Raw genomic sequence first — 24,229 nt, forward strand, 5'->3', positions numbered from 1 at the left:
CACCAATCTATAAGTAAAGGCCAAAACCTCACCAGTTTGACAACTTCTTCCATGAATCGTCACATGAATAACAAGCATAAGTCCCAGTGGGAAGCTCACCGTGCTGCAATGCGGCCTAGCGGAGCGAGCCAACCACCGCCTGCCCCTTCAAATTCCTCCGCGCGCCCTTCATCTTCTATGACTGTGGGGACAGCTGTCACACATGTTTTTCCACGCAGATCTTCCACCTCTTTAACCGCAACAGCCAGTTTGCTTGGCAGGTTGTCAGTTGGTTTGGAAGGGGAAACAAGTGCTGGTGTAGAGCTCTCTCAGACATCGAGAGCATCAACTTTGGATGAAGGCAACATCATGTCTCCGCCTGCACTTTCCTCACAGATCTGCAGTTTTCCAGGGACACCCTACTCACCACCGTCTCCACACAGCAGCCAGATCTCGGTCCCTCAGATGTGGACAAATAAAAGGCCATTTCCTCCGAGCCATGACAAAGCTAAGAGGTTGACTTTCACCCTCTGTAAGCTCTTGGCTACCGAAATGCTGCCTTTCCACCTGGTGGACACAGAGGATTTTCAAGACCTTATATCAGTCGCAGTGCCACAGTGCCAGATGCCCAGTCGCCACTACTTCTCCAAGAAAGGTATGCCTGCGCTACACCAGCATGTCGCACACAACATCGCCGCTTCCTTGAGAAACTCTGTGTGTGACAGGGTGCATTTCCCCACCGATACTTGGACCAGTAAGCATGGACATGGGCGTTACATGTCGCTGACTGGGCACTGGGTAACTATGGTGAGAGATGGTGAGGGGTCTGCTGAACAAGTCTTGCCGTCCCCACGACTTGTGCGTCAATCCTCTGTATGTCGAAGTTCCTCCACTGCTTCTGTCTCCTCAACCTCATCTGGGTCCTCCACCTCCGCCCAAAGCCTGTGTGGTCAGGCCACCCGCGTTGTAACTGTGCACAAGGAATCCCACACACCTCCTTACTATGCTGGCAGTAGAGCTCAACGGCATCAGGCGGTCTTTACGTTGAAATGTCTGGGAAATAAGAGTCACACAGCTGAGGAGTTGTGGTCAGCTCTGCACTCAGAGTTTCGTAAATGGTTGTCTCCACTCAACCTGCAGCCAGGTAAGGCCGTGTGCGACAATGCTGCAAACCTGGGTGCGGCCCCTCGCCGGGGCAAGGTGACACACGTGCCTTGTATGGCTCACATTTTGAACCTTGTTGTCCAGCAATTTTTCACCCACTATCCCGACCTAGATGGGCTTCTGCACAGGGCACGGTCACTCTCTGCTCACTTCCGCCGTTCAACCGCCGCAGCTGACCGACTTGCATCGCTGCAGAGGTCTTTCGGCCTGCTGGTTCATCGCCTGAAATGCGATGTGACGACACGCTGGAATTCGACTCTCCACATGTTACAGCGACTGTGGCAGCACCGCCGAGCCCTGGTGCAATACGTTATGACGTATAGCCTGGGCCAACGAGATGCAGAGGTGGGGCAGATCACGCTGATGGAGTGGTCTCAGATCAAGGACCTATGCACCCTTCTGCACAGCTTCGACATGGCGACGAATATGTTTAGCGCTGACAATGCCATTATTAGCATGACAACGGAAGGGTTAACAAGATCTACAAGGACCAGACGTTCATCATCAACAAGGCGGCAGGCATGGGACAGTGGGGGAGAGGGATTAACAAGGGCGCATGGTAGCAGCCAAACTGTTTAGGAAGGGGCAGGAGCCCATGAAGAAATGGAGGACGAACTGTCGATGGGCATGGAAGACTCAGCTGATGAGGGAGACCTTGGTCAAATTTCGTTTGTTCGAGGTTGGGAGGATATGTCAGAGGAAGGCAGCATGGTTATCACCTCGCCGCCACCAACACAGCAAGGACTTGGTCCGCAGGGATGCGCAAGACACATGGGTGCCTTCTTGCTGCACTACCTTCAACATGACCCTCGGATTGTCCGAATTAGAAGTAATGATGACTACTGGCTTGCCACACTCTTAGATCCCCGGTACAAGTCCAAGTTTTGCAAAATAATTCCAGCCATAGAAAGGGACGCACGTATGCAGGAGTATCAGCAGAAGCTGTTACTCGATCTTAGCTCGGCTTTTCCACCAAACAACCGTGCAGGTGCAGGGAGTGAATCTCCCAGTTGTAACTTGACAAACAGGGGACTGTCTCGTCATCAACAGTCAAACCGTACCAGCAGCACCGTATCTGGTGGTAACAGCAGTTTTATTGAATCGTTTCATAATTTTTTAGACCCTCCTTTGCAAGGCCACCAGAGACAAGAAGTCTGACACATAGTCAACGGCTGGAGAGGATGATACAGGAGTATCTCCAAATGAACATCGATGCCATGACTTTGCAAATGGAGCCTTGCTCATTTTGGGCTTCAAATCTTGAAAAATGGCCAGAGCTCTCCACTTACGCCTTGGAGATCTTGTCATGTCCCGCGGCCAGCGATGTCTCTGAATGTGTCTTCAGTGCTGCTGGGTGTGTGCTGACAGATAAGCGCACACGTCTGTCCAGTGACAATGTGGACAGACTAATGTTCATCAAGATGAACAAGTCATGGATCAGCAAGGACTTTGCTACCCCGGTGTCATCCTGGGGAGAGTAAAGGCTTGTGGATTTGGATTGTGCTTGATGCAAGTCAACATGTGAAGTTTACAACTAGGGCACAAGTGATGCCACTGAAGTGGTGTGTGTGGGGCCCAATTTTTGGAAAAAAGGGAGACTCCGCTTGGAGTCCCCTTGCTGTGTTTTTAAAAATGATCCAAGATGAACAAGTCATAGTTCAGCAAGGACTTTGCTACCTACCCAGGTGTCATCCTGAAGACAGTTAAGGCTGGCGTATTTTTGAATGTGCTTGATGCAAATCAACAGGTCAAGTTTGCAACTGGGGCACAAGTGATGCCACTGAAGGGGTGTGTGTGGCCCAATTTTTGGAAAAAAGGGAGACTCTGCTTAGAGTCCCTTTGCTGTGTTTTACATGATTTTAGAAGGGCGTGCCATGCCTATATCTGTGTCTCCTCCTCTTTTTCCTCGTCCAGCTGTTTCGTTTTCGCATGAGTATATGTCCTTGTCACTTTCCCATGTGTTTGTGGTATGTTGTGAGTTGTTTGTCACCTTTTGGACACCTTTGAAGGTGTTTTCTATGTGTTTTTAGGTGTTTGCCTCCCATTGTTTTCAATGGGGTTCGAGAGGTTCGTCAAACGGTTCGTCGAACGGCACCTCGAACGGAGCCTTCAGAGGCTCGCTCATCTCTAGTAACCGCAGTCCTCCATGCTGAAACATCAGTGTCTCACAGACACATAGTAGTAGAATGATTAGAAATAGAGTGTTCTGCTCCTCCTCGCATTGTTCCTTTCAATTGTATTGGCATCTGTGATGGTGATACCGATATAAATGAAAGTACGATCGTCGTCAGGAGGTCCACGGGGCCACAGTGACTCACGGGCCCAATCTAGACAGCTCACTAGTGAATCATCTAGAATAGAGTGGCAAAAATGAGGTGCTCAAAATATCCACTCTGATCTAGACGGCTCACTGCTGAATCACCTAAAACAGAGTGGCTAAAATGAGGTCCTCAAAAAATCCACTCTGATATAGACGGCTCACTACTGAAGCAGCTAGAACGGAGTGGCTAAAATGAGGTCCTCAAAAAATCCACTACGACACAATGTGGATATTATGAGGACTTTCAGCTGCGCTCTGTTACGGTTTTTGCTTTGAGGCTCCTCCCACTCTTCGAAAAAATCCATTGCAGTCACCTCAGTACCAAATGTACATAATGTAGTGGCTAAAATGAGGTCCTCAAAAAATCCACTCTGATATAGACGGCTCACTACTGAAGCAGCTAGAACGGAGTGGCTTTTTTGAGGTCCTCAAAAAATCCACTACGACACAATGTGGATATTATGAGGACTTTCAGCTGCGCTCTGTTACGCTTTTTGCTTTGAGGCTCCTCCCACTCTTCGAAAAAATCCATTGCAGTCACCTCAGTACCAAATGTACATAATGTAGTGGCTAAAATGAGGTCCTCAAAAAATCCACTCTGATATAGACGGCTCACTACTGAAGCAGCTAGAACGGAGTGGCTTTTTTGAGGTCCTCAAAAAATCCACTACGACACAATGTGGATATTATGAGGACTTTCAGCTGCGCACTGTTACGCTTTTTGCTTTGAGGCTCCTCCCACTCTTCGAAAAAATCCATTGCAGTCACCTCAGTACCAAATGTACATAATGTAGTGGCTAAAATGAGGTCCTCAAAAAATCCACTCTGATATAGACGGCTCACTACTGAAGCAGCTAGAACGGAGTGGCTTTTTTGAGGTCCTCAAAAAATCCACTACGACACAATGTGGATATTATGAGGACTTTCAGCTGCGCACTGTTACGGTTTTTGCTTTGAGGCTCCTCCCACTCTTCGAAAAAATCCATTGCAGTCACCTCAGTACCAAATATACATAATGTAGTGGCTAAAATGAGGTCCTCAAAAAATCCACTCTGATATAGACGGCTCACTACTGAAGCAGCTAGAACGGAGTGGCTTTTTTGAGGTCCTCAAAAAATCCACTAAGACACAATGTGGATATTATGAGGACTTTCAGCTGCGCTCTGTTACGCTTTTTGCTTTGAGGCTCCTCCCACTCTTCGAAAAAATCCATTGCAGTCACCTCAGTACCAAATGTACATAATGTAGTGGCTAAAATGAGGTCCTCAAAAAATCCACTCTGATATAGACGGCTCACTACTGAAGCAGCTAGAACGGAGTGGCTTTTTTGAGGTCCTCAAAAAATCCACTACGACACAATGTGGATATTATGAGGACTTTCAGCTGCGCTCTGTTACGCTTTTTGCTTTGAGGCTCCTCCCACTCTTCGAAAAAATCCATTGCAGTCACCTCAGTACCAAATATACATAATGTAGTGGCTAAAATGAGGTCCTCAAAAAATCCACTCTGATATAGACGGCTCACTACTGAAGCAGCTAGAACGGAGTGGCTTTTTTGAGGTCCTCAAAAAATCCACTACGACACAATGTGGATATTATGAGGACTTTCAGCTGCGCACTGTTACGCTTTTTGCTTTGAGGCTCCTCCCACTCTTCGAAAAAATCCATTGCAGTCACCTCAGTACCAAATGTACATAATGTAGTGGCTAAAATGAGGTCCTCAAAAAATCCACTCTGATATAGACGGCTCACTACTGAAGCAGCTAGAACGGAGTGGCTTTTTTGAGGTCCTCAAAAAATCCACTACGACACAATGTGGATATTATGAGGACTTTCAGCTGCGCTCTGTTACGCTTTTTGCTTTGAGGCTCCTCCCACTCTTCGAAAAAATCCATTGCAGTCACCTCAGTACCAAATGTACATAATGTAGTGGCTAAAATGAGGTCCTCAAAAAATCCACTACGACATAATGTGTGAAATTATAAGCACTTTCTCGGCTGCGCTCTGTTACGTTTTTCGCCGTGAGGCTCCTCCCACTCTTCGAAAAAATCCACTGCAGTCACCTCAGTACCAAATATACATAATGTAGTGGCTAAAATGAGGTCCTCAAAAAATCCACTACGACACCATGTGTGAAATTATAAGCACTTTCTCGGTTGCGCTCTGTTACGTTTTTCGCCGTGAGGCTCCTCCCACTCTTCAAAAAACTGAATTTCAGTCACTTCAGTACCAAATGTACAGAATGAAGGCTACAGGGAGATCCTCAAAAAATCCACTCTGATCCAATATGGTAAGTTATGAAGACTGTCAGCTGCGCGGTTCCGTTTTTCCTTGTGAGGCTCCGCCCACTCTTTCAATGTCAGTCATGCGGTCACGACTTGTGGAAATACGGTAAAATTAAAATTCCAGCAAAACTGAACAATCAGCGCTGTGTGGAATTATTTATATTGTAAAAAATAATAATAAAATGTAAGTTATAATAATAATGAAAATAAAAATGTGCCCTTTGGAAAAAAATAATAAATATAACAGTGTGAGCATCTAATAAATAAAAACATGAAATCATTCCAATTATAAATCTGATTCCAGCCCCTGCTCTGAGGCCTGGAGACCCCGCTGTAGAAACTGAACTGTGTTGTATGGAGAAAAGATCACAGAGATCATCAAAAAATCAACTCTGATCTAGCCACCTCACTGGTGAAGCAGCTAGAACGGAGTGGATAAAATGAGGTGACCAAAAACATGTGACTACAGCGAGGCCTCAAGAAATCAACTCTGATCTAGACACTTCAGCAGTGAACCGGCTAGATCAGAGTGGAAAAAATGAGGACCACAAAAAACCCACTCTGATCTAGACACTTCAGTAGTGAGCCGGCTAAATCAGAGTGGAAAAAATGAGGCCTCAAAAAATCAACTCCGATATAGCCGGCTCACTACTGAAGCAGCTAGATCAGAGTTGATTTTTTGAGGACCACAAAAAATCAACTCTGATCTAGACGCAACCCTAACCTCTACGAAGCATGCCTGTCCTCACCTCTCCAGCCCTAAATATCACTAGCACTCTCTCACAGCTCGGCTTCCGGCGCGATTACCCGCCCCTTCCGCAGTGCGCAAAGCTTGTCAGTTGCCGCCCAAATACTCGTGAGCGCGCATCCGTTAGAAGACGGCAGCCTCTCTTGCTCTGGACAGAAGGGGACACGCACACGCACCTTTAGCGGTCGTCGCTTATAACGGGGCTTTTAAGCGACTGGAGCACGGTTCTTTCGTGCTGGACATCCGTGACCCCCTCAAGAAGCCGGTCGCCGTCTCCAGACAACGTGTCTTCACGAAACGTAAAGAAAAGCTGAGGAGCGCGCCAAGATCAGCGTCATCGGACTAGGCCACGCCCAGTGGGACACGTGACCCTCCGAAGATTTCCTCCCGAATGGAGGAGGGCGAGCTTAGGGCGCGCTCTAAGTGGGCTGGTAGGGAGACGCGGCTCTCGTCCGTGCGGCTGTGAGCGGAGTAACGGCCATAGCGAGGCTCGAGCGCTGTATGGGAGAGCCGCTTCTGAGCCGTCGTCACGGCGCCCGCGCTGCTGGCGGCTGTCTGTACGCGCTAGGTGGTTTCCGTGAGGTGATTTGACTGTGGGCATTAGTGGCGTCTGTGTTTTCTGGTCGCTTTGTCTGTGTGAAAGCGCGTCTATCTGTATGGCAAACATGGCCGCCGCTGCAGAAGTGAGAGGAGGGGTTATCGTGTGTGACGATAGGCAGGGAGCCCTCCATGGCAGGGAAGGCAGTACCTCAGGATTTCATATGCTTTTCTAGGTTAGAAGTGGATTTGTTGCTGTGTGTTCGCGATATAGTTTATATTCAAACTCTTTCTGAAGCATATTGTATAGGCGTGTGTTTATGGCATGAAGTACACCTTACAAAGTTGAAACCATTTGAGAACAAGGCTGTCGATTTTACCTGCAGTGCATCGGACGACCAGCAAACAAGGAAAAAGGCAGAATTTGCAGCACAACTTCCTAATTCTGAAGTCTGGATGAGAAACATACACAGATATGGAAGAAAGAAAGCCATGACTGCCTGGTCTTCAGGATGTGGTCACCTAACCTGTTCGGTTTCCTCACCGAATGATAGAAGCACTCCAAAATATAGGTGTTGCAACGAAGAAATCATGAACTTGCTTTTCTACTAAACTAGCTTGTTCACCTCTTATTCAAGTTTAAAAGTGAACACTTATGCACTGAATCCATAATTCAGATGTTTGTCACAAAGCTCCCTTTCAGGGTTATCCGAAAAATTGTCTCTTAAGCGGCTAACAACTCTGCAGTGCTGTCTTAGAGCGCGAAATATCAGCACAAGTTCTGCTGCAACACATTTAGTGATCAGTGGTTTATTCTGGAGTGCTATCACTGTATTAGCATATTGAGAACTGCTTTTCAATAAGGATGAGGTTCAAAATATGCCTTGAAAGCTGGGTGGAAGGAAGCTAACTAGTGTATTGAAATTGAAGGGATGGCGAAAGCTAAGATTTTAGAAGAACTCCTCTTGTGAAAAAAATGCTCACCTGGCACTATTGAAACGTGGACAGCAGGGGATCCAGCACAAAACCAGTCAGATTCACAGTGGTGCTCATCGAAAGAGTGCCCCCAGGTGCGGGGAAACAAAGTTACTTCAGCACAGGAGGAAATCCACGGCACTCACTTCCAGTGAATAAAATCTACATTTATTGCGACATTAAATTTCACCTCTCAATGGAGGCCAAGACAGGAATGAGAGGAATGTTATGGAATGTAACTACTGCACACGCTTGGCCAGGCTCTATTGGTCAATCTGTTGAAAATCAAGCTGTACACTATGTAAGATATAAGCTCTTTCAGCAGATCGAAAAAACAAGTCAACTGAAAACCTGCTTATATTCATGCTAATTAAAGAAAATAACTTGAGAATACCCATTTAAGACCTTGATGTCTGGAAAGGTCTCTTAAAACAGTTTTACAGAAAACTGAATACCATTGAATTTTGCAGATAAATATTTTAGTCTCTAGCCCATTCTATTGTATGGTAATACATCCCTAATTTATTAACCCCTTGTCAAAGGATTGTTCTGCAGTTGACACGAGTACTGATGACAAGCGGAACATAGAGTAAAATAAAATAAGGGTTCCTTATGACGATACTAAAGAGCATTTACCTTAAGACTAAAAGCCCTGCACATTATTTGTGTTTTTGCACAGCAGGTCCATTTTTATGCTTGAATCAAGTTTCATATTTCTTGGGGAATGTTTTTATAGTGTACGCTGTATGAACTTTGTGGGCTTAAATTAATGATTTAAGGCTAATACAGTCAATACTTTGTGTATAACTTCAACACTGGTATCTACAATCCTGACAAGCCAGTTTAAGAAAACCTAAAAGCTTAAATGCTTTTCAAAAATCTTATTTGTATTCACAGAATTGTTGAAAGAAAGTAATGTGTTTGGATTTTTTTTTTCAACCAATATCAAATGGTATAGAATATCTTTTGTCCTTCAAAGTGAATTTTCACTTCCTTTAAGGTACCGTCACACATAACGAGATCGCAGCTGAGTCACTGTTTCCGTGACGCAGTAACGATCCCGTTAGCGATCTTGTTATGTGTGACACCTACCAGCGATCAGGCCCCTGCTGTGAGATCTCTAGTCGTTGCAGAATGGTCCAGGCCATTTTCTTCAAAGGTGATGTCCTGCTGGGCAGGACACATTGCTGTGTTAGACACTGTGTGACAGGGTCACAGTGACTGCTGAGATCGTTATACAGGTCGCTACTGCGACCTGTATCGTTCCTGCATCGCTGGTAAGATCTGACTGTGTGACATCTCACCTGCGACCTCCCAGCGACTTACCTGCGATCCCTATCAGGTCGCATCGTTTTCGGGATCGCTGGTAAGTCGTTTTGTGTGACTGGGCCGTTCTGATTGAACATCTATGGCTGCTTTAAATTACTAAGTCATTACTAAGTAAAATGTCCACTGTTGCATCCATTGAATAATATTTCAGCAGATGACCATTCAATGGTTGGTGATTCATATCTACTTATTTCTAATCTGTATGGTTAATTTAAGCTTTGTTTGAAGCTATAGAAAATAGTGATGGGAAATCTAGTTCATTTTGGTGATTAGTTCACCATGAACTAGTTCACTGAAAAGATTAGTTCAAAAGATTAGTTCATTTAGTTCAGTATTTCTTTGACCCTATCCTGTGAGGAGCTGACAGGAAATGCATCATGTCACCTATGAACTGCTGAACTAAACGTTCTATTGAGAATGAATCAGGACAGCCTAGTTCAATCTGATGCATCTCACTTAGCCCAGCAGCGCCACCTGTGGCAGTGTAGAGTACGGACACATAATGAATGTGTATGAGGGAGCTGAGAAGCAGTTCAGCATTCACCATTTTGAGAACAGAACAGGAGCCTGTGGTAAAAATTTTAGCAAGACTGATCTAGGCTACAGGAGGCTAATCTTATCACAAACACAGGTGAGGGGCATGAACCACACACACTCAGACTCTCTCTCACACACACACACACATGAGCTGTGTCTGTGCAATTTCAGTTTTTATTAATATTATTATTACTATTATATTTGTATTTGATGTGTGGTATAGTGTTTTACTACCTTCTTTTCCAGCATCAGGAGCTATAAAGAGCAAGTGTGAGAGCAGGGAGCTCCTGGAGCTGTAGAGAGATCACTCTGTCTCCTCCCACTTGCTGTTTAGTTCATAATGAACTAATCTCTGTCAGGATGGTGAACTACATGAACTAGTTCACTCTGAAGATTAGTTCATTTTGAACTACTCACTCACGAACTACCCATCACTAATAGAAAACCAACAGGTGTAGTATATATGTGCTTAAAATGAAACAAAACCACGTATAATTAAAAAAAAAAAATTTCTTACAAGTGACAAGCAAACTCCGATGTCGACATTAGGAGTTCTGAAGACTGGCAAAGTAATGACACTGGATGTCAGTGTAAAATATGTTCAGATTCATAGCCAAAAGCACTGACTTTAACTGAGCTTGATGCAAATTCTACTCGCAAGATGTTTTGGGGGGTTTTGTAGTTAGAAAAAAAGGAATTTTTTGATAACACAACAGCAATACCACTGAAATAAAAAATGGTAAGTTGCATACCAAATTTTAATTGAAAGGGAAAAGTTTTTACAATTACTACAGTAATTCATAAAGAAACTAAACACATGCTGAAAGATTTCCCAGCATTTTGTCCCCTAATGTCTTTTTGTTCTATTTAGTCCACCTCTTTAAGAGAAAAAAAAAATGAGTAAGGGCAGACGTTTTAGTTGGGTGTGGGAATTTTTTTTTTTAAATAATAAATGTTTGTGCTGATTTAGTTACATAGGTTGAAAAAAGACCTGAGGTCCATCTAGTTCAACCTAACACCAATTGTACATTTTGTCATTTATAACCAACAATGTGTACTGAGGAAATCCTCCAGCCCTTTTTTAAAAGCTGTTAGAGTATCTGTCATTACTACCTCTTGCGGTAGGGCCATTCCACAGTCTGGCTGCTCTAATTGTAAAAATCCCTTTCCTATTTAGCTGCTGGAATAACTTTTCTTCCACTCGCAGTGAATGCATCCCCCCTGGTCCTTTAGTATTGTGTACGGAAGGAATATGTCATGTGCCCATCTTTTTATATTGACCACACATGTATACATATAAATGAGATCTCATACGTCTTTTTTTCTCACTAAACGAATCCATCTTTTTCAACCTCTCATCATATGGGAGGCCATCCATTCCTTGTAATAGTATAGTTAAGGCCGCTTTACACGCTGCGACACCGCTAGCGATCGATCGCACCCGCCCCCGTCATGCGTGCGTCACGGGAAAATCACTGCCAGTGGCGAACAATATCGCTGGTACGCGTCACACAAACATACCTTCCTAACAACGTGCTGTGGCCGGCGAACAATCTTTAATTTAAGGGGCAGTGCGGCCTCATAGCGACGTTACACAGCGGGCCACCAATATAAGCGGAGAGCAGCCGCAATAACGTCACTCCCACCTCGTTGCCGGAGGAAGCAGGAACACTGTTGTTCGTCGTTCCCAGGGTGTCACACGTAGCAATGTTTGCTGCCTCAGGAACGACGAACACCATGCGTCCAAAACAAGCAACGATATTTTGAAAATGAACGACGTGTCAACAATCAACAGTTTGTGCCGCTTTTTAGATCGTTAGCGGTCACTCGTAGGTGTCACATGCAACGACGTCGCTAACGATGCCGGATGTGCATCACGAATTCAGTGACCCCCGGCAACATATCGTCAGATAAATCGTAGCGTGTAAAGCGGCCTTAACCCTCTTTGAGCTGACTCTTAACTTCTGAATGTCCTTTTTAAAATGTGGAACCCAAAACTGGATCCCATATTCTAGATGTGGCCTTATAAGGGTCATTCCATGTCAAGTGGACCCACTCGACCTTCTCCGATTTTGCTGAAAATTTATAAGGATGTACATGTATGTTTGAAAAGAGGTTCTCTAAATTTTTAGGGCCAGATCTCAAATACATTGGGCACTGTTGACCTTTCACTGGAGGTCCCACCAAGCCTGCGGCTTCAGCTAAGAGGATTTTGCAAACTTTGGCACATAGCCATTAGAGTTCTATACTGGCTATGATGCTGAAATTTGGCATACTAGCTCAACGTTTGCTGCTAAACACGATAAAATTATTACCGGCTATGACAAAATAATATTTTGGCCGCAATTTTGTGTCAAAGTAGCTTGTAAAACGCCTCGCATAAAATTTATGCCTAACTTTGCCCATATATAACTCAAGACCAAAAACCAATAGTAACTGGTGCTTTGCCCTGTACACTAAACATCTACATGACTTTGCATTGCTGCAATATCACGGTCAAAGCATATGTATTTGTGGAAATATTCACACCCACATATGATAAACTTAAAAAACCCGAATTTTACCTATTTTTAGGTAAAATTTCTCAAAAAGGGTACCCCTAAAATATATTATTTCTGATATCATTAGAAAGAGCACATTTTTCTCTACAAGGATCATTGGTGGGTTTTTTTGGAGTCTCTCAGTTTAAGAAAAGAAAAATGCCACTGAACATGGTGTTATTTATATGCGTAATGCATTGATTTTGTTTGATTTTCAGATTCTTATCACATGTTAGAGTTGTATTGTTGCTAGCTATGTCTATTATCAAAAACCTATAAACCTTTTTATTTATGAAAAGTTATTGACTAACAATAATAACTAATCAGTGATTGCTCACGACATGACACAGTTGCAGTCCACACTTTCTTAACAGTAATTGTGGAGTATCTCAAGACTCTCATCTATGGGATTCGTCATATCCACTACTTCAGCGATGGATTTGCAGCCCAGTACAAAAATTTCAAAAATTTTCTCAACTTGTGCCACCACAATGCTGATTTCAATATCAGCGCTGAATGGAATTTTTTTGGTACCAGTCATGGAAAGTCGCCCTGTGATGGGATTGAAGGGACAGCAAAGAGGTTGGCAGCTCGTGCCTGTCTTCAACGCTCAACTAAAAACCAAATACTGACCCCGGTGGATTTTTTTCCACTTTTGCAAGGAGCAACTGCATGGAATCAAGTTTTGTTTTTTTTTGTTCCAAAAGAAACAAATTGACGAAATACTGGTAGTTCAAGAGTAAAGGTTCAAAGATGGACATACAATTGTTGGAACAAGAGAAAATCACCAGTTTGTGCCAATTGATGACAAAAAGATTGGCATTTCAAGGGTGTGAAATGAGCCATCATCTTTCATTGCCCATGTAGATAGATCTGTCAGATCAGAAATGCCTTTTGTGCCAATTGCAAACCTCCAGCCAGGGCAATACATTTCCTGCATTTATGATAGGAACTGGTGGATTGGAAAGATTTCTGAAATTTCAGTCGACGACCATGATGCATTAATAAATTTTATGCATCCTCATGGACCAGCTAGCTTCTTTCACTGGCCTGTGAGAAATGATACATGCTGGATTCCCGAGCAGTCAACCATTGCAATAATTCCAGCACCAGCTGTGAGCAATGGGCCGACAATACAGCTTCTCTGAACCCATTATGCAAATTCAGCAACAATTCCAGACCACTTAGACTGAACATTATGGCTTGGGAACCAATAAAAGATACCCAATGTTAGGCTTGGGATCCTAGGCAAAGACGCCCACCCTCAGGCTTCGGAACCTGCGATAAAGAGACCGCCCGTGGCTGGCCTTGCACGGCTATCGGCCATGGCTCCTAGGCGATGGGGCTGCTAATTCTCAAAAGACAGCATTATTACAATTCTTAATAGGATTATAAGACCAATTCTTAGGGAATTGGTTGTGGTATAACCACCATGAACCAACGCAAGGGTTTGAGTAGTGCAGTTACCATTCATTGCGTATTAATAAATAACACCATGTTCAGTGGCATTTTTCTTTTCTTAAACTGAGAGACTCCAAAAAAAAAAAGCAATGATCCTTGTGGAGAAAAATGTGCTCTTTCTAATGATATCAGAATTAATATATTTTAGGGCTACCCTTTTTGAGAAATTTGACCTAAAAATAGGTAAAATTCGGGTTTTTTAAGTTTTTCATCATATGTGGGTGTGAATATTTCCACAAATACATATGCTTTGACTGTGATATTGCAGCAATGCAAAGTCATGTAGATGTTTGGTGTACAGGGCAAAGCACCAGTTACTATTGGTTTTTGGTCTTGAGTTATATATGGGCAAAGTTAGGCATAGATTTTATGCGAGGCGTTTTACAAGCTACTTTGACACAAAATTGCGGCCAAAATATTGTTTTGTCATAGCTGGTAATAGTTTTATCGTGTTTAGCAGCAAAAGTTGAGCTAGTATGCCAAATTTCAGCATCATAGCCAGTATAGAACTCTAATGGCTATGTGCCAAAGTTTGCAAAATCCTCTTAGCTGAAGCCGCAGGCTTGGTGGACCCTCCAGTGAAAGGTCAACAGTGCCCAATGTATTTGAGATCTGGCCCTAAAAATTTACAGAACCTCTTTTCAAACATACATGTACATCCTTATAAATTTTCAACAAAATCGGAGAAGGTCGAGTGGGGACGATTTTTAAAACTGGTCAACTTGACATGGAATTACCCATAAGTGATTTATAGAGGGGTAGCAATAAGTTGGGATCTAATCTTTTTATACACCCTAATATCTTGTTTGCTTTTGCAGCTGCTGCTTGACATTGAGTGCTGCTGACCAGCTTACTTTTAACCAGAATACCCAAGTCCTTCTCCTGTTCTGTAGTCCCAAGTTTACTTCCATTTAATGTATATGCAGCTATAGGATTACTCTGTCCTAGGAGCATTACTTCACATTTGTCAACATTAAATCTCATTTGCCAAGTATCTGCCCAATCTGACATCTTATCCAGATCGTTTTGTAATATTGTACAATGAAGGTCCTTTTTTAATATCCTACATAGTTTGGTGTCATCAGCAAAGACTGACGCTTTACTATTCAATCCCATCCACAAGGTCATTAATAAAGAGATTAAAAATAATTGGTTGTAACACAGGATCCCTTTTGGTACCCCAATGCTGACCATAACCCATTTAAAGAATATATAATTTATAACTACTGTTTCTTATCTTTTAGCCAATTCCTTACCCATTTCCATATAGTTTTCCCTAGCTCCTGCTTGTGGAGCTTCAGGGTTTTTTTTGTTTTTTTTTATCAAGTCACAAAATGGAAACTGAACAAAAGAGAAATCTAAATCAAATCCAAACTTGTAAACTTGATGTAAACACCCTTTGACTTAAAATACCTCCAGTTCTTATAGGTAGATTTGCTGGTTTGTTTTTGTTTTTTAAACGAAAAAAAACTCGGAAGTTCCAAACATCTTGGAGATGTAATCATAGATGATCTGTGGATGTAGACTAGAAAAAACCCTTCTGTCTCTTCATGGAATCTCAAACAAGACTTGGATGGAGAGAACAGGGCTTTGTGGGGGCCATATCATCACTTTAGGACTCATTGCGCTTCATTACACTGAAGATAGTTTTTATTACATTGGGTGTATGTTTTCAATTGTTCTGCTGCAGAATAAATATGGAGCCAATCAGACACCTACCTATTGCATAATGGATAAGTATCTGACTGTATTACTTGGCATCAAAGACATCATTAATTTTGCCAAATTCCTAACTTTTTTCTTTTTAAATGTTCTCCTAAACTTCCAAGGAACTTTCGCCATGCTCCACTGTTGCCTACAGACAGTCATTATTGTACCTCACAGGACGCTCGGTCGGCCACCACCACTACACCACAGGCACCTGTAGCCTGGTAGTCTCTGGACTTTTTGCCAAACATAACCTATGGACCCCTTTCCCAGGTTAACCCCTTGAAGTCACAGCCATCCAGAGACCTACATCTATCTATTTACATATGTTTACCTGGGATACTTCCCTGCTGATGTGGTATACTCCCCTGCTGATGTGGTAAACTCCCTTTGCTCTTTAACTCAGGTACAGCAACACATCATTAGAGACCCACATTTCCTATGTGATACCAGACCGTGCGGGATTTCCATATACCAATTGAGACCATCTTTACCAACTCTGAGGACATCCACTTCCCAGTCTTCAACCTTTAGTCACAATATAGAAGCGTCTACCTGATTGCTTGATTGACCAGTCTCCTCCATATATACAGTAAACTGCTGCAAATACTCCTCTTTAATTGAATAATCCTGCACACTATTGCCGCTTCGACCTTTGTGATTGTGACTATATATATATATATATATATATATATATATATATATACATATATATATATATATATATATAGTTGATTACGTACATATGTATCCAACATATAACCTGCTGAATCTAGTCTGTCCGACCTGAGGAAGGCCTTTCAGGCCGAATCGTTGTCACCTGGCCGACATTATTTTGCACAGCACTTTCTTCACGATTTTTTGCACTAATGAAAAGGATCTGAAATCAATTTTTTGGTGTATTTACTTCAAATACCCACTGGAAACGATTAGTGTGCCGGAGTTACCCCCCCTTTTATCAACATTTTTTCTCCTGAGCACCTATGTGTGGTGACGCGAGGTCTTCTTTCTACAATTTCGAATTATTGTACCACATTCCAGCCAAGTATTTCAATTTTTTACTTTAGGCTAGAGCACCTCTTACCATTTTTCTGAATTCCTGGTTCCTATGTTATTGTACAGTCATCTGACCTTGTTTCAATGTTGTCAAAGGTATGGTTTATGGTCTCAATTCTTCCATGCATACCAAGTCTGGCCTGACTTCTCCAAACAGTAGATGGTGTATCTGGGTCCTAATGATTCTTGCCAGTTCTTTGCTGATGGAACTGCTGTACAACTTCCAACTTTGAAGGGACGTGAACGTGTCTGTCATTTGCTGGCCTAAGTTTCCTTGCCCAACCACTGCGTCTATGGTCCTTAATTTTAAACTTTTGGTGTCCTCAGTGCTGGGAATACAGGAAGATACTTATCCATCATGCAATTCCATTGTCATGAATGTTATAAATATTACCAGGTCAGCTCTTCTTCATCACATGCCTCCCCTCCCCTCAGGTCCCAAGTGTCAATCCAATTTCCTACTGGGGCTTATTACCTTATCTTTTGTAGTTCTTCCTGCATTTACAGAACCCCTTCGGGGACACTAGCCATATTGGAGACCTACTGGCTCCGTTATCTTGGGTTAACCTGTGCTCTGTAAAGAACAAACTAAAATATGACAGTTCTAGGTAACCATTCACTGCACGTGTGAGGGATTGGTATTTCTGGAACCAGTATGCACCATCAGATCCAGGGCTACAACTTTCATATCTGCGCCAGATGAAGAGCCCCAAACCAAGATCTATCTTATCTGGGGACGCAGGTCCACCTTGGTTGGTGTCAATTCGCACCATAATTTGAGATGTTGTATGGCTAGGATATATCAGATGCAAGGTGTTCCATTGTTGAAATATCCTTGAAATACCAAAAGTGCAACTTCTGCTGAATGAGTGACTTCAAATTACTCTTTGTGAGGTTACACAAGGGTGTGCTTGACCCTGGTCTTTACAGGAAGCCAGAGCCTCCTCACCTGGGGTGGTGTGTAGAAATTGCTGAAACTGAGAGGAGCTGTCCGAGACTATTTGTGCCCCAAGAATCTGCAGAACATCGCACCCAGCCAGCTCCATCCTTAAGCCCTGATAACCAGATACTGTAAAGGCCCCTTTACACACAGACTTTTTAGCGATCCCGACCAGGCCGGGATCGCTGGAAAGTCTCTGGTGAGCTGTCAAACAGGCAAACCTGTCAAACGACACAGCAACGATACCGACCTGCAGAACGACCTAGCTGGTCGTTGGGGACGTGTCAAATCAGCTATTTGAAAGGGAAGTCGCTAACGAAGTCGTAACGGTGTCAAACACAACGATGCTTGCTGTGCAGCGGGAAACAAAGGAACAAAAAATGTTCCTGAGAGATGTGTAGCGATCAGCGACGTCACAGCGGGGGCCAGGTCGCTGATGCGTTTCACACACTGCAATGTCGCTGGGGAGGTCGCTATTACGTCACAAAGCCGATGACGTTACAGCGATATCGCTAGCGATGTTGCAGTGTGTAAAAAGGCCTTAAGTCTTTGCTTGTAACATGAGTGTATGTTATCACACCTATTGCAACTGTATGTATATTTTGTACATTTAAGTCTAGTACCGCTCTTATAGCGAATTAAATAATAAAAATGAATCCGAGGAGTCTTGTATTTCGATCAAGCGAACCCATTTAGTTCTTGTCTTGGTCATCAGCTACCGCAGGTTTCTGACCCAATATACCCTTCTATGGACCGAGCATATATTAAACGAAGGAACTGTTGGCAGTCTATCCAGTAACGAGAAGCGGATCACCCTTACCAAGAGATGAGTTCTGGCTCCCTTTCAGGGTCTTGGCACTAAATATTGATCTTATTTATCTTAATTTACTTTGCATTCTTTATTTATTGATAAAAATAAACTATTAAGACTTCTATTTTTTTTAAAGTGTTATTTGCAGAACTTTTTCCACGCCTGCCTAATGCATAGTATTGTATAAAGAAATTGGTGTCTCAAGAGCACAGCCATATCCACCTCTACACCGTCCCATGTGGATGTCGGATAACTAACTGCGGTACAAGCCTCCCTGTTGTGTTCTATCTGTAGTTAAAAAATCGTCTAGAAGCCCATTGGTTCAGCCACTTTTGCAACTTGTCCACTAGATATATGGCCCCTGTGCAGAATTTCTTAAAGCAATGAATGTTTGTTTAGGATCATGCAGAATATGGTGGAGTGTAAAGGCCGCTTTACACGCTGCAACATCGCTAACCGATGCTAGCGATGTCGAGCGTGATAGCACCCGCCCCCATCGTACGGCTGATATGTGGTGATCGCTGTTATAGCGTACATTATCGCTACAGCAGCGTCACACGCTCTGCGACGTCACTCTGACCGGCGAACCGCCTCCTTTCTAAGGGGGCGGTTCGTTCAGCGTCACAGCGACGTCACTAAGCGGCCGCTCAATCAAAGCGGAGGGGCGGAAATGAGCGGGACGAACATCCCGCCCACCTCCTTCCTTCCTCATTGCAGGCGGGACGTAGGTAAGGAGAGGTTCCTCGTTCCTGCGGTGTCACACGTAGCGATGTGTGCTGCCGCAGAAACGAGGAACAACATCGTTACTGCAGCAGCAATGATATTTGTCAAGAGGGGGGCATGTTACCGATTAGCGATTTTGAACGTTTTTGCAACGATTCAAAATCACTAATAGGTGACACACGCAATGACATCGCTAAAGCAGCCGGATGTGCGTCACAAATTCTGTGACCCCAACGAGATCGCTTCAGCGAACTCGTAGCGTGTAAAGCCACCTTAAGAAACTGAGTGACTATTTCTTAATTTAAATATTTATTTGCAGGATTAATGCTAAGCCAAGTCAGTGAAAACGGTTACCCAACATAGAAAAATAATTAAAATTTAGTTCATGTCAAATGAAGTGAATTTGTAACATATTGGTGTGCGTTTGTGTGTATACAGTGCCTTGCGATAGTATTCGGCCCCCTTGAATTGTTCAACCTCTCACATTTCAGGCTTTAAAGATAACAATTTTAATGTTATGGTGAAGAATCAACACAATTGTGCAGTTGAACGAAAATTATTGTTTTGTTTTTTTTAAACCTTTTTTAAAAAAAAAATAACTGAAAAGTGGGGCGTGCAATATTATTCGTCCCCTTTACTTTCAGTGCAGCAAACTCACTCCAGAAGTTCATTGAGGATCTCTGAATGATCCAATGATCTCCTTAATGACTGATGATAACAAATATAAGCCACCTGTGTTTAATCAAGTCTGTATAAATGTACCTGCTCTGTGATAGTCTGTGTTCTGTTTAAAGCGCAGATGGCATCATGAAGACCAAGGAACATAACAGGCAGGTCCATGATACTGTTGTAGAGAAGTTTAAAGCCAGATTTGGTTACAAAAAGATTTCCAAAACTAAACATCACAAGGAGCACTGTGCAAACAATCATATTTAAATGGAAGGAGTATCATACCACTCCAAATCTACCAAGACCCGGCCGTCCATCTAAACTTTCATCTCAAACAAGAAGACTGATCCGAGATGCAGCCAAGAGGCCCATGATCACTCTGGGTAAACTGGATCTACAGCTGAGGATGGAGAGAGTCTGGCCATAGGACAACAATCAGTCGTACACTGCACAAATCTGGCCTTTATGGAAGAGTGGCAAGAAGAAAGCCATTTCTCAAAGATATCCAAAAAAAGTGTCATTTACAGTTTGCCACAAGCCACCTGGGAGACACCCCAAACGTGGAAGAATGTGCTCTGGTCAGATGAAACCAAAATCGAACTATTTGGGCACAATGCCAAACGATATGTTTGGCGTAAAAGCAACACAGCTCATCACCCTGAACACGCCACCCCACTGTCAAACATGGTGGTGGCAGCATCATGGTTTGGGCCTTCTTTTCTTCAGCAGGGACAAGGAAGATGGTTAAAATTGATGGGAAGATGGATGGAGCCAAATACAGGACCATTCTTGAAAAAACCTGTTTGAGTCTGCAAAAGACCTGACACTGGGACGGAGATTTCTCTTCCAACAAGACAATGAACCCAAACATAAAGCAAAATCTACAATGGAATGGTTCACAAATAAACATATCCACGTGTTAGAATGGCCAAGTCAAAGTCCAGACCTGAATCCAATTGAGAATTTGTGGAAAGAGCTGAAAACTGCTGTTCACAAACGCTCTCCATCCAACCTCACTGAGCTCGAGCTATTTGCAAAGGAAGAATGTGCAAGAATTTCAGTCTCTCGATGTGCAACACTGATAGACACATACCCCAAGCGACTTGCAGCTGTAATCGCAGTAAAAGGTGGCGCTACAAAGTAGTAACTTAAAGGGGATGAATAATATTGCACGCCCCACTTTTCAGTTATTTATTTTTTTTAAAAGGTTTAAAATAAGCAATAAATTTTGTTCAACTTCACAATTGTGTCCCACTTGTTGTTGATTCTTCACCATAACATTAAAACTTTTATGTTTGAAGCTTGAAATGTGGGAAAAGGTTGAAAAATTCAAGGGGGCCGAATACTTTCGCGAGGCACTGTGTGTATGTGTATATTTTATATATATAATATATATATATATATATATATATATATATATATATATTACAGAGAGATTCAATTTTCCTCTCTGGCAGTGCACCTTGATGTTTTTCTTTTTTGAAAAGTAGTATACCTATGTTTAGTAATTGACAGACATGATGAGAAGCTTCCTTGCTCTGCTTTTTTTTTTTGTGTGCTCTGAAGTGACCTCATTGAAGCATGTGGAAAAAGAGCATGTCCAGTAGCTCTAACAATTGGGGATGAGAGTGAGTTTGGGAGGTGGTGAAAGGACATTACTTATCTTAGCCTCAGTAACCCCACATATTTGATATGTTATGTGTGAAGGACTATCAGGACATCACTGCTATAGATACTGGGTGTAGGGTTAGTTTTGCACTTTAGGGAGATACAGTTGCATGATTGTCACATAGAATGAGCTATCGTTCACCCACAGAAAGTAAAGATAACAGAACTTCAGATTATTGAATAGATGCTAAACGATGTAAAACTTTAAACTGAAGAGTGATACTTTTCATCAATATGGTTAACATTGTGGAATAACCCCCTATACCATAGTAGAAAGCGACATATGGATAATTTTGTTGAGCTAATGATCAAAAGATATCCAATAGAGATGATGATGTTTAAATAAAAAGCAGTTTCATTAATTATGCATTTCAGAGATGGATAAACTCTTTAATCAAGAAAAGAATTAAGTTCACCAAAGGTCATTCTGTGCATTGAAGGGATTGCTTTAGGTAATTCAAAAACTGCACATAGCCAAAGTAAATGGTTATACTGGCCCATTTCATTCTCCTTAGATCTAGCTGGGGTGTTCTTCTGTTTACCTTTGCTGTCTTGTAAAGCTTATGTGAATGCTGCAGCTAATCACTGGCCCTAGTGATACACAGTATAACACCAATGAGATCAATGCTTAACTAACTGTAACAATTATGTGGATTATATTAGACCTGATGGCTGTACCTATGGTAAATAGAAGGCCGAGGGCTTGAATAGGGACCGTATACTAAAACGGTTTAGACTAAATGGATAGATATATACTTTCAATTTTAGCTGTATTGCTATCTGTGCAAATCTTTAAGACAATGGGCTAAAAAGTCTCTTTAATGATCATTGATGTATGCTGTTTTAACAAAGGTAAATAAGTTATAAAGGTACAGTTAACAACTTGGTGCTGTTGCTGGTTAACTACTGATGCACAAAAAAACAGCAGGATGCATTGTAGGCAAACCTAATATGACAATTAGGAATCGCTTTCCAACAAAGTAGACAACTTGCAAGTGTGTGTACCTTCAAATTATGGATGTCAGGTCCTACATGAACAGCATTCCTACATAAAGAGTATCCTGGAAAGTGGATTGGTAATCGTGGGCCAGTTGAATGGCCACCAAGGTCTCCTGATCTGACCCTCCTAAACTTATTTTTGGCGTTATCTCAAGGCAATTGTCTATGCTGTGAAGATACAAGATGTGCAGTATCTGAAACAATGTAAACTGGAAGCCTGTGCTATAATTTCTTCTGCGGTGTTGCTATCAGTGTGTCAAGAGTGGGAGAAGAGGGTTGCATTGACAATCCCAACAGAATGGGTAGCACTTTGAACACATTTTATAAGTGGTCATAAATTGTAAATAACGAATGAATAATGTTACGTTAAAACCAAACACACCGTTGTTTTTCTTGTGAAATTCTCAATAAGTTTGATGTGTTACATGACCCTCTTCCCATTGGAAAAAATAAAGTTGGATCTACAATGGCCGACTTCCAAATGGCCACCATGGTCACCACCCATCTTGAAAAGTTTCCCCCCTCCCATATACTAATGAGCCACAAACAGGATGTTGATATCCCCAACCATTCCCATTTTATTTAGGTGTATCCATATAAATGGCCCACCCTGTACTTATGTGAGGTCATGGCTGTATCTTTAGCACTTTAGAATGTAAAGTGCTATGGATACAGCTTGTATTCTTTAGGGTATTATTATCATGAGTGTGACACGGCCTGATGTGATCTCAGGGCGATCTGGGGTAAGGACACAGCACATTTTCCCAGATCTGATTCAGTGCCCGCTCGCCATTTACCCTGAGTTGGAGCATATTTAGTTCCATCTGGCACTGAAGTGGTTAACGTCCATTTCTATCCTGCAGTGCTCCAACAGGTAGTTGTAACCTTAGCTGCAGCCACTCTATTCTGCTGGTGTTGCTTCAGTTGCAGCTGAGTCGTTCCTACCAGAGTTTTATTTGTTGTGTCTTTCTCCCATGTTTGTGTTTCCTACCTCGTGTTGCCCTATTGTAGTGGCTAGCGTCTTGCTAGCCTTCTCTAGCCAGCATGAGTTTATGGTCAGCAAGGGTCTAGGCACGGAAAGGGGGGAGGACCCATATAGGGATGTTAGGGTGTGCAGGATTCAGCCTCTCCCTAGCACAGGGCCCACTGTTGTATTGTATTCCCTTTGTCCCCTCTGTGTTGTGGCGCTTGCTGGGCATTCCCTTATACCTGGCACAACTCTGGTAGTCACTGCATGATGCTAGATACAGGGAAGTACCAAGCGCATGGCAAAAGGGAAGGGAAACCCTGTGTCTAATGAAAGGGAACATGGTAACTCTTAACCCAACCTACTGCTTGTCCCTGGGATCACTCACCACCCTAGGTAGGGCAAACCACCTGTTTGCAACCTAGACTTGAAGGAACTGAAAAATATCACCAGCACAAGTCCAAAGGAAGGAAGGGCTATATAAACTCAAAGGGAATACTGATGATCAACAGCTGGGTGGAAATCGAGCTTCTGCTGGATCCAAAAGGGAGAGAGATGAATCTAGCAGGAAAGCTACCAATAGCAATTAATACTGACAGCAGGAACAATGGAAAGTTAGAGCATTCTGCGTAGCCAGACGCTGTGACCTATGGCCAGAAACCACATGACTGTCATACATGACACACACGTGACAGTACCTCAGTGTCTCCAGACACTTAGAACAAGGCCTATTTGGATGGGCAGCATGAAATGATTGAACCAATCTTTTGGCATTCACATCCGATGCTAGGACCCAGATCTCCTCTGGTCCGTAA

At 42.8% G+C, this 24,229-nt stretch overlaps 1 protein-coding gene across 5 annotated transcripts in view; it reads right to left on the minus strand.

Annotated features, from left to right (window-relative positions):
* The window catches only part of MORC2 (MORC family CW-type zinc finger 2), a 384,344-nt gene extending 377,478 nt beyond the window's left edge, over positions 1-6,866 (minus strand). For 2 of the 5 annotated variants that reach the window (XM_075319941.1, XM_075319943.1), the window contains exon 1: positions 6,672-6,866. The gene's annotated coding sequence lies outside the window, so the exon portion shown is untranslated. Of the gene's footprint in view, positions 1-6,471; positions 6,561-6,671 lie in introns of those variants that run through there. The other 3 variants (XM_075319945.1, XM_075319942.1, XM_075319944.1) reach the window with 3 other exon arrangements.
* Positions 6,867-24,229: the final 17,363 nt, after the last annotated feature.

This window comes from Anomaloglossus baeobatrachus, chromosome 1 (genome assembly GCF_048569485.1).
Source record: "Anomaloglossus baeobatrachus isolate aAnoBae1 chromosome 1, aAnoBae1.hap1, whole genome shotgun sequence".
Taxonomy (NCBI): Eukaryota; Metazoa; Chordata; class Amphibia; order Anura; family Aromobatidae; genus Anomaloglossus; species Anomaloglossus baeobatrachus.